The sequence below is a fragment of the Notolepis coatsorum genome (genome assembly GCF_963971535.1).
Source record: "Notolepis coatsorum genome assembly, chromosome: 1".
NCBI classification, from domain to species: Eukaryota; Metazoa; Chordata; class Actinopteri; order Aulopiformes; family Paralepididae; genus Notolepis; species Notolepis coatsorum.
The window spans coordinates 81,998,555-82,010,170 of record NC_140165.1 but is presented as its reverse complement, the minus strand read 5'-3'; the positions used below and the strand labels follow the sequence as shown (position 1 = coordinate 82,010,170).

General features: G+C 41.9%; 1 long non-coding RNA gene across 1 annotated transcript; it reads right to left on the bottom strand.

Annotated features, from left to right (window-relative positions):
- Window positions 1-5,146: 5,146 nt before the first annotated feature.
- Window positions 5,147-10,093, bottom strand: LOC311236519. Its single transcript, XR_014620216.1, has 3 exons — window positions 9,793-10,093; window positions 5,815-6,108; window positions 5,147-5,658 (listed from the first exon to the last, which is right to left on the bottom strand). It is a non-coding gene; the product is annotated as an uncharacterized lncRNA (long non-coding RNA).
- Between the last annotated feature and the right edge of the window lie 1,523 nt (window positions 10,094-11,616).

Here is an 11,616-nt window from a genome sequence, read left to right as displayed (position 1 = left end):
ACTGCTATCAGTAGTCTAGGAGCGGATTAGCTACGGAGCTAACAGTGTACCATCCATCTGCGACGCAACGGTGGCAGCAACAGTGGACACTGAGTAATGTTAACGTTATGACGAGTTCATACTACACTACACGTATGAACTCGACATAACGTTAACGTTACTCCGTTTAAATGAAGTGTTTAATTAGCAGCAATCTGTTGTTGAAAATGTATCGTTAAACCGGAAATGGAAATGCGAGGACAGGAAGTAGTCATCAATCGTTGTAGTCTTTTAGTCTTAACAGTCTGGAATTGGATGTCCGATATTATCGGCCGACCGATATTATCGGCCGATATCGGCAGTAAAATGTGATATCGGAAAATATCGGTATTGGTTTAAAAACAAAAAAAAACAATAACAATATTTGTTATATATATATCCAGTGAAATTATTAGTTACCTGAAATTATTCCGTTTTTTGGACGGGGAAACCCTGCATATATCGGTATCGGTTGATATCGGTATCGGAAATTAAGAGTTGGACAATATCGGAATATCGGTATCGGTAAAAAAGCCAATATCGAGCATCCCTAGAATTAATGTATGCATTCAAAAGTGCTGAATAAATGTTTTATGGGCCCATAATAGTGATTATTAATATTATTTAAGTTAAGTTTAGCCATAATCATGTCTTTTGCCATAATCAGGTAGCTAAAAAAAAATATATATATATATATTTATATTAATCATTTTCGGCCTTTCGGCATTCGGTTTTCGGCCAACTGTTTCCTATTTTCGGTATCGGTTTCGGCCAAGAATTTCCCATTCGGTGCATCCCTACTGAAGACTCTGGCAGGAGCACTCATTCAAGGGCACTACGACTATGCTTGCACCTCATGGTACCAAAGCACCACAAAGGCGCTAAAAACTAGGGATGCACCGAATGGGAAATTCTTGGCCGAAACCGATACCGAAAATAGAAAACAGTTGGCCGAAAACCGAAAGGCCGAAAATGATTCATGTTTTTACCAATGTTGTGGAACATTATGATTATGGAAAAATATATGATTATGGCAAAACTTAACTTAAATAATAAATTATCACTATTATGGGTCCATAAAACATTTATTCAGCACTTCTGAATGCATACAGTCAGGGAGCGAAATTAACTTTTTGACTCACCGGCCAGTGGTGGGTAGATGGGAAGAGTCTACTCGCCAAGCATATTTCTTACCTGCCAAAATGTTTTTGATTAAAAAAAATATATATATATTTTATATAATAAAAAAAATGTAAATAAAACATATATTATATAATCATACTTGTAGTTGTATTATCTGCGAGACATCGCCACCACGCAATAGGTCAAAATGCTTGCTATCTGCAAACAGCTCCACTGTCTGTGTGTATACTTGAGTAGCCTCCAGCTCCAGCAAGGATTCTCCGGCCCTGCAGCTAGACCCTATATTCAGCTAGACCCTACATTCAGCATGCAAGGATTCTCCGGCGATGCAGCTGGACCCTATTTATAACGTTACGGTTCTTTTGTCAAATCACATTCAACATGCCCTCAGCTAGAATACGCATTCAATCAATGTTATAAGACATTGATATCAGGAGCTATCTGTAGCTACTGCTAGCCCGGTAGATAACGTTAAGACAATTTAGTTTACTGGGACAGATAGATTTAACGTGAGCTAGCTAAGCTAGCTAACGAGGGAACGGAGGTATTATGCACTCGAGTCGACTATTGCTGGAGCATTTGTTGATATCAGCAGCTATCAGTAGCTAGCCAGCTAGATACCGTTAGACAATGCCTCGTCATGTATTAAACTAAAAGTGAATAGTTGACTGGGTCATTGTTTAAACAGTAACGGTAGCTCATGGAGGTCCGATATAGACTAGAGCAGACTGCCCGCATATCGCAATGGTGGCGTTTCAGGAAGTAAACAAGCCAAATGAGAGCTTCCTTGCTTTCTTTCTCATGAAACCAGTCACGTCACTCTACTGTGATTGGACCGTTGACTTGAGTGCAATGTGGGACTTGTAGTTTTTTAACGATCTCGCGGCGGAGAAAAAAAAGACGAGAGAGGCTATAATCTGTACTCGCACCACAATCAAAATAAGAGTATCGTTATGAACTACACGTCTACACGCCACACGGCGGGCAGCCCTCTAAGTGTCAAGCGCCAAAGGTAAAAACTGAGCGCCCCTGGCGGGCGGCGGGCTTTAGTTTCGGTCCCTGCATACAGTACATTAATTCCATCTTTTCTCTGGCTGCGCAGCGGACATCTGTGCTCTACTGAGCGCACCTTTCTAGTCCTCAGCTGAATGTGCTCGCTTGACTCGGCACAGTAGACGCGCGACAGACTGTGAGAAACACAATCCCCCCCTCTCTCGCTCTGAATAATATGCATATTAGATCACTCAGTGATTAACCGCGACGGGCATATATAGTAAATAAGGATATAAAAGCATGTTAAAGACGCATTTATTAGACGCGTTGCGCGCAGAGTTTACATAGAAACAGCGCGACTCCCGACAGCGCGACATCATCACAACAACACGCGTTAGGTTACAGGTTGTTTCTGTTTTCGGTGAAAAAACTCTTTCGGCCAAAAGCCGAAAGGCCATTTTTGCCCATTTTCGGCCGAAGGTTTTCGGCCACCAAAATTTCGGTGCATCCCTACTAAAAACAAGATTATAAATGTGGCCAGCTGGGGTACTCGAGTGACAGTGTCCTGGTGAGTAACTTAACTATAGTATAAAGCGGAGCTTGCTTGTATTATCATGTCGCTAGGTTTATGTACACTGTTTAGGTGTTTATACTGTGTATGGTCTTCCTTAGGGAACGACAGACCGTGAATGGTGAAGAGGCAGGGCGTTGTGTTTACGCCTGGCGATACAAAGGTATTGCTCGCTTCTTTGGTTTATGGATTGCGCACATGCATACACGCACAGACTGTTTAGGATAAGTAGTAATACGACCGGTCCTGATTTCCCTCAGGCTGGGGAAATAGACGTACCGTTGCGGCCCGGGTGTGTGCTGTGTGTATGTGCTGCGCCAGGTGTTTCATTCATTCGGTTAAAGTGTAAGTCTAGCTCTCTCTCATTCGTTTGTATTACCAGTGTGTTAATAAATGTTTGTCTTGTAGTGTGCAACAGCCAGCATTTAATATAATAAGGTTCTTTAACTGCTGTCATGCTTTGATATTCATTGTGTAATTTCTATGTAGGTTCTTAAACTGCTGTCATGCTTTGATATTCATTGTGTAATTTCTATGTAGGTTCTTGAACTGCTGTCATGCTTTGATATTCATTGTGTAATTTCCATGTCATGACCAGTGATGGGAATAACGGCGCTATAAGTAACTTCGTTACTAACGGCGTTCGTTTTTTCAGTAACGAGTAATCTAACGGATTACTCTTCCAATCTTAATAACGCGGTTACCGTTACTGCAAAAAAATGCGGCGCGTTACTATGAATGAACCGGTTTCTTTCATCAGACAGATCTCTGCGCCGAGAGGCAATAATATGTTCTTCCTTGTTTAGTGGGCAGTGCGCGAGCCAAGCATACATGCTGACGATTCATTGGCTGAGGTTGAATAAAATGTCATGGTAAGCCAATCAGAGGTGGAGGTGGGCGGGTGTCTAAAGCATCCAGAGTCTGACACACAGCGCGACAAGACAAGCGATCACTGATCAGTCAGCATGAGACCGCGGTCCGTGTAGTGTACGTTTTGAGCCCAAAAACGAATCCAACGAACAACACAAGCGACTCAGTCAACATGAGACCGCGGGTCCATGAGCGTTTTGTGTTCACTCTTTGCAGCGCAGGGCACTGAGTGGCTCTACTGCAGTGCTGACAGCCTTATCAACAGTGCTGCACTTCCTGGTTTAATAGCACAGGCTTCAGGTGCTCAGAGATATATATATCTCTATGTCATGCATGTCTTAAATGTCATGATTCGATTAGTTTAGATGATTCGATTAGATTCTTATATCTGTATGTTGTGTATGTCATTGATTGATTGATTGATTGAAAGGTTTATTAACAGATTGCAGAATGGGTACAGTACAGTACAGCTTAATACATACAATTGTTAAGGGGATGCAGACCAGAGAAAGACTTGTCATAAATGTCATGAATTGAAAATGGGGGACCCTGATGTAAACAAGACGAAACTCTTTCTCTGGTCTGCATCCCCTTAACAATTGTGTGTATTGAGCCGTATTGTACCCATTCTGCAATCTGTTAAATAAAATGTTCAATCAATCAGTATATATTTGTTATTTATTTTTGGTATAGTGCTTAACAAGCATAATTTAATGTTGCCCAGTTGTGGCCTGTTGAGGGGCAATACATATCAAAAGTTACAAAACATCTATTCTGTTTGTATTTGTATGATCCACTATATAGACATAGTAATTATAATATCTACATACCGGTACATGGCATTTGATTGGAGGCTAGTCTCACTTTGTCCCACAGCAACATTAAAATAGTTTAGATTTGTGTATGTTGTTTATGTAAAAAAAAATCTTGAAAGTAACGCAATAGTTACTTTCTGAAGTAACTAGTTACTTTTATAATTTGTAACTGAGTAAGTAATTTAGTTAGTTTTTGGAAGAAGTAACTAGTAACTAGTTACTTTTTTAAAGTAACTTGCCCAACACTGGTCATGACAGGTGGTGGTCCTTGTCAACAGGTGGTCACTGTTTTAGCTACTTCAGGTTAGGGTGTAGTGTGGATTCAGTCCGTCTCTCTTTGCTTATTTATACATTGTGATAACTCTATTTTGTATGAAATTCAACCTACTCTTATATTATAGCATTCAATAAAGATAATTATATTAAATATAATTGCTTCGTCTGTCTGTTATATGCCCTAAGCCTCATGGTTACATAAACATCACAAAACAAACTGGTCAGAATACTACTTGACCTTACTCCTAAGACCGACCTCACCCCTGCCCACTTTGACTACCTAGGATGCCTTAGAGTAGACCAGGGGTTCCCAACCTTTTTTCCCCCAGGGACCCCCAAACATCTCTGATGCAATTCCTGGACCCCCCTCCTAATAAAATACCATAAAATATAATTTCTTTCATTTTTATACTTTTTTTTGTCATTTTAATAACAAACTGCTTATACGAACACAGGCATATGCATCATAATTAGACCCACTATGCTTCTTTGACTTGTGCCTTCAATCAACAAATCTCATCTTGGTATATGTATTTCAAAATGTTTGGCCAATATTAAAATCCTGTATTCATCCTCTCAAATCAGGCACTAATGGTGAACGGTTTGCTTTTATGGAACAAATCAATGCAACAAATTAAACAAAATATGAGACAGGAAATTCCAATCAGTAGTTAGCAGAGATAATCTGTCCTAGCTGGGTGTGACGAAGGTTCATTAATGTGAACCTTGGGCTTGCATGTGCGCTGCCAGGCCTAAGATGTCAGGTGTAATGTGCGTGACAGCCATTCTGAAGTCATTGTGTACGTCAAGTCTGTTGCACGCTTTTGTCTTGATGGCGACAAGTGCACTGAAAGCCGTTTCCGATAGATATGTGGTACTGAACGGGAGTATAATCCTGGTGGTGGCATGCAGTGCGAGCCTCGGAGTAATGATGGATCCCTTCACTATCCAGAACTTCTTAGATCCGTGCTCCTGTAATGGAGGAATGGATGAAATATTTTTAGGCTAAATGTGTCCAACACTCATGTCCACATGGGGCCTAGCCTACATTAGACGCAGAATAGCCTATACATCCAATACGATATCAACGGTAGAAGACAATATCAAAATAAGACTACATTATCATACCTGGAAATACTTCTTTGAGACAGAGTCGACCTGGATGTCAGTGAGCTCATCTTCGCAATCAAGGTATTCCACATCCTCAACTTTGGCAATGAAGGGATCCAACACCCATGCTTCCTTAGTAGTGTTGTCACGATACTGGAATTTAGACTTCGATACGATACCTTGAAAAGTATCGATACTTCGATACAATTTCGATATAAAAAAAAATATATATATATATATATATATATATTTTTTTTTATAAACAAATTTAGCTTTTGTTGCTGGTTGATTCTCCTCAGCTTCTCTCTGGTACTATAAGAGAAGATAAATATAACACTTTTAAAACCCTTTGTTTATCTTTAGATCACACATTTAAAAAGAACTGTTCATCTCACTTCAATCATTTTAATTGCAGATGCAGAACATGGTATTTTCCCAAGCAGACAGATGTAAACACTGTAATCTGTGTTGCATGTACCGGACAAACTGAACTGTTTGTATTACAGTTAGTAACAGTTTCGATTTTTATTTAAAAATAACAAGAGCGAGAGAGAGAGAGAGAGAGAGAGAGAGAGAGAGAGAGACAGACTAAGCTCGGAGCATTTTAGTAACGTTACATTTTCAACAAGATTGCTGCTATTTAAACACTTCATGGAAACGGGGTAACGTTAACCTTATGTCGACTGTAGTATTGTATGACCTCGACATAACGTTTAAACGTTAACGTTACTCCGTTTCCATGCAGTAATTGTAAAAGTGGCCAGCTAAGCTAACGGAGGTAACGGCTAGCAGTATCTAGCTCCAACGTTACAACGAATCAGCTGTTGATATTATGCGCCATCAGTAGACAACGTATCATGTATTAAACTAGAGTTAATGGTTTAATGCTTCAGTCACAGTGACGTTGAAAGAGCAGCTGTCACGAACCTCTCATTTCTTTATGGAGATCCTCGTTGGCACTGCTCTAACACCGCTTGCAAATAGCATTGGGGCAGCTTTAGCTTGTCCTTCGTTGTTTACTCAAACCCGAAGTACCTCCAAACAGCACTTCTGCTGTTTTCTCTATCCACAAGCACAAGTTGCGGAGGCTCTGCATCTTCAGCTAAAATGTTTGTTTACTAACTGAAGACGGCTCTGTGAGGGGAGGGCTGGACTCGGAGCAGGCGGAGGGGCAAGCGTGCTCTGAACAGCGCGTCAACAACTTGAGGTAGAACACTCGCCAGCTGGTACCGATACTGCACCATTTTAAATATTCAGTATCGATATGTATCGATACTTGGATATTTTTGACAACACTATTCCTTGGATAGGTATTCATCTGTGTCAGCGAACCGTGATTTAATCTCCTTTTGCAATGCGATCATATGGCTGGTAAACTCACGACGAAGAGACACGGGAACAGTGTTATCTCTGCATTGCTTCTGCAGTAAGGGGAACTGTTGCAGCTCTCCCTTAACCATTTTCCCGACTCTATAGTCCAGTTTACGCACAAATGCGTCGAGCGCCTCTTTACATTGCATGATGTTGGCCTCTGCGCCTTGGAGACGCTTGTTCGTTTCATTGTAGAGAGTGAAGATGTCAGCCAGGTATGCAGTTTTGATCCAGAATGACATTTTCTCTGAAAGCGCGGGGTTATTAGTTTCAAGAAATTCTTCTATTTTCTCTTGTAGTTCCATGAAGCGCACAAGCACTCGGCCCCGTGATAGCCAACGCACCTCTGTGTGCAAAATCATGTCTAGATGTTTATTTATTTATCTTTTTTTTTTATTGTAGTGGAGAGACTATTCATGCTTCTGATGATAAAAATATGCTAATTAAATATTTCTCTGAAAGAAAGAAAAAATTACCGAAAAACTAGTGAAAAGAGACCTCAAATCATCTGCGGTCTGGCGGACCCCCTGCGCCCCCTGGCGGACCCCCAACGAGTAGACGACTCAATGGGCCTGTTCTACAAGATACACTACACCACTCAGGTACCCATGTACATGTCGAAATACTTCCCAAAGGTCAGTGAATACCACGCCCACAACACCAGAGGGAGTTCCACAAATCATGTGCAAAAGATTCGGCACAAACAAGGGACTAAACTCGTTTTGCAATTATGCCACAACAATGTGGAACGCCCTACCCACAGCCGTAAAAAAAATGGAATCCCTACCCACATTCAAAACCGCTCTTAAAGAGCACCTACGGGAGGCTGCAATTCTAAACTGGCCACTGTAAATGTCCAACCGCCCCCCCCCCCTCCTAATAGACAGTCTCCTCCCCACTGTATGTATATATTCTCCCACCCACCCCCTCCTAATGTACAGTCTCCTCCCCATCATATGTATATATTTTCTGTTAGGATCTCTGGGTAACAGTACAGTGTATATTTGCATATCATATATGTCACAAATGTAATAGTACTATATACCTGTATGTCCCCATGTCATAAATGTCATGATGTCATGTATGTTGTGTATGTCATAAATGTCACTATGAATTGAAAATGGGGGACCCTGATGTAAACAAAACAAACGTCTTTCTCTGGTCTGCATCCCCTTAACAATTGTGTGTATTGACCTGTACTGTACCCATTCTGCAATCTGTTAAATAAAGTTCCCATTCATTCATTCATCCTCTGCATGGGCGAGACCTGCTTGCTGCCATCTCCTCCATCCCCAACCGTGTAATTTTTTTTCATAGCCGCAGTTTGCGAAGACGCTCTCTGATTGGCTAGCCCGCATACAGCGAAGACCCTCTCTGAGCTCCGAAGGGCTCTTCCGCCTTGTACATATATATTCTCTGCTTCGAAGTGGTTATAATGCTTTGGCCCTCTTTCGAAGTGGGTTATGCTTAGAGTTTGGAATCAGGGCTGGTGGTCCATCGCCCTGCTCTAAAGATAAACTCTAAGCATAACCCACTTCGAAAGAGGGCCAAAGCATAACCACTTCGAAGCAGAGAATATATGTACAAGGCGGAAGAGCCCTTCGGAGCTAAACCAATCAGAGAGGGTCTTCGCTGTACGCGGGCTAGCCAATCAGAGAGCGTCTTCGCAAACTGCGGCTATGAAAAAAAAATCACACATCCCAACCTCATCCTGATTGAAAATTGTATTAACAGATTGCAGAATGGGTAGAATACAGTACAGCTCAATACACACAATTGTTAAGGGAATGCAGACCAGAGAAAGACTTTCGTCTTGTTTACATCAGGGTCCCCCATTTTAAATTCATCATAACATAATGACATACAGATAGACAGTACTGCTACATCTATACATTTATGACATACCAGATTTACAAATACAGTACGGTTTGTGATAGAAGAAGAGTCTAAAAAAGAGAGTATATACATTTGAGGAAGAAACTGTACATTGGAGGAGGTTGGTGGGTGGAGGGGGGGTTGGCTAGGTGGGGTAACTGTACATTGGATTATCGACAAACCCTTACTTGGTCCAAAGAAGAGGGTCTCGTGTATTATTTATTGGGTTTAATAGGACATTTATTGTACATTGGAGGGGGTTCCGTTAGGACATTTACAGGGGCCAGTTTCGAATTGCAGTCTCCCGTAGGTTCTCTTTGAGAGTGGTTTTGAAAGTGGGTAGTGATTCACATTCCTTTACAGCTGTGGGTAGGGCGTTGATGATCCTAGAAGCATTAGCATAGCATAGCCTCTCAAGTATAGCCGACAAAGTGGCTGAAACGCTCAACAGTTGAGATGTTCGGTCATTATTAGTAACGAGCTGAATAAACGCACATTTCTCTCTCTATACATAGAGTCGCACCAGTTTCTGACCTAACGTCACATATTCTCCCAAACGTATAACGCGGTTGTGGCGTAGTGTAGCATTAGCATAGCAGCTTAGCTGTGATAGCTGGTCCAGCTACCTCTGGTCAAGGCCCAGTCTGCATGGAAAAGTGGCAGAAACGCCCAACAGATCAGATGTACGGTCAGTAGATGAATAAAAGCAGATTTTACTGTAACAAAACGGAGGGGTCGACATGAACCTACCTTTGTTTACATTTTCCTGTGTTGTTCTGAGCGTAGTAGAGTCCAGGGGAGCGTTCTTCTAACCCTCCAGGGCCGAAGCGCCGGTCATGTAACCTACTTGAGTTGTTATTGTAGCCGGACTTCGGGGGAATTCCCTCTGTAAGGTGGTGACAGTAAACCAGGAAACCGTTCTCTCAAGGACTGGGCATTTATTTCGGTTTGCAGGGTTGACAACAGCTCTCTATTCTTAATTTTATTGACTAGCGTAACACATTAAGGTCTACCTCTCTCTACCGTTCCCGGCCGCTACACTCTGACTGTGACCTAGACTTCTTCTTCTTCTTCTTCTATGGGTTTAATGGCGGGTCGCAACCACAGAAAGGCGCATACCGCCACCTACTGTACAACCCGACAACTGGAGCGGATGAATGAATGATGAATGAATGATGAATGAAAACTTTATTTAACAGATTGCAGAATGGGTACAATACAGTACGGATCAATACACACAATTGTTAAGGGGATGTAGACCAGAGAAAGACGTTTGTCTTGTTTAAATCAGGGTCCCCCATTTTCAATTCATATAGACATTTATGACATACACAACATACATGACATTTATGGCATAGGGACGTACAGCTACAAGTACTACTACAAGGTAAGAAAACTGTATTTTCCCAGTCTCCAAAATCACCGCCGACTCGACACATGAAAATTCCTCCACACTTGCTGGCTCTTTCCACAGCAAACCGGAAGGCTTGGCACCTTGGTTGAGAAATGCAGGCTCCAGTCTTGATTGTTGAGTACATCCGTTCAGTCCTGTTCAGTCCGGTTCAAGATGCAAACTGCCACAGAGAAAATCGTGGCTATAATAGAGACCCAAAGGTTCTAGAATGTTTGGTTATGACATCATACAGTGACATCACAAATGTTCCAGAATGCCCTATCATGACGTCCTACTGTGGTTCTAGAATGTTATAGGACTATGTTCTACAAAGGTCTATTATGACATCACCACAAATGTTCCAGAATGTCTATTTTCTAGAAAGACTATTATGACATCACCACCAACGTTCTAGAATGTTCTATGTTCTAGAATGCGCTATTATGACAAATACGGGTTCAATGACTATCTAAATCCAATCAATATTAAACATTCATATAATACAATAACCTAAATATAGCTTTGGCTCTTACACCGGCCCCTAATTGTCCTTCTAATCTAGAAACAATTACTAACTACTAAAACACAAGGAGCTAAACCAAACACTATTTTAACTGATAAGTGTCTCTGCTGCTGGATAACCAATACCTGGTGCCAGAGGTCACTAGTACATGGCACACCGTAGGAGGACGGTCTTTACCACCGCCTCATGCAGCTTCTTCTTCACGAAGATCTCAAGCTCTGCTTCCTTTATATTCTCCACAGTGAGATTGGTCTTCTCCAGGCTTGCCTTGAAGATCTCCATCTGGGTCTGTACCTCAGACTGTGTGAGCGAAGCATTCATCTCCTTCCTCTGGCGACACAGCCCCAGCAGAGTGCTTCAGCATCCAACCGGCTGCCTTCTTGAGACGGTTCCAGTTGGAGTAATATTCCAGGAACTGCTGAACTATGTCGAACTGCTCTTCAGCTGCAGTCGCGCTGACCACAGCGTTCTTTACCTCTGGGTCCTCCGTGGTTAGGTCCCCATGGTGTATCCACGTCTCATTGCGCAGGAATGATTCGGACTTGGTGAGGAATTCCGGCCCCTGTATCCAAGTCTCATTGCGCAGGAATTATTCCACATTGAGTCCTCTCAACGCGTGGTCAGCAGGATTTGTTGCAGTATCCACATACCGCCACTG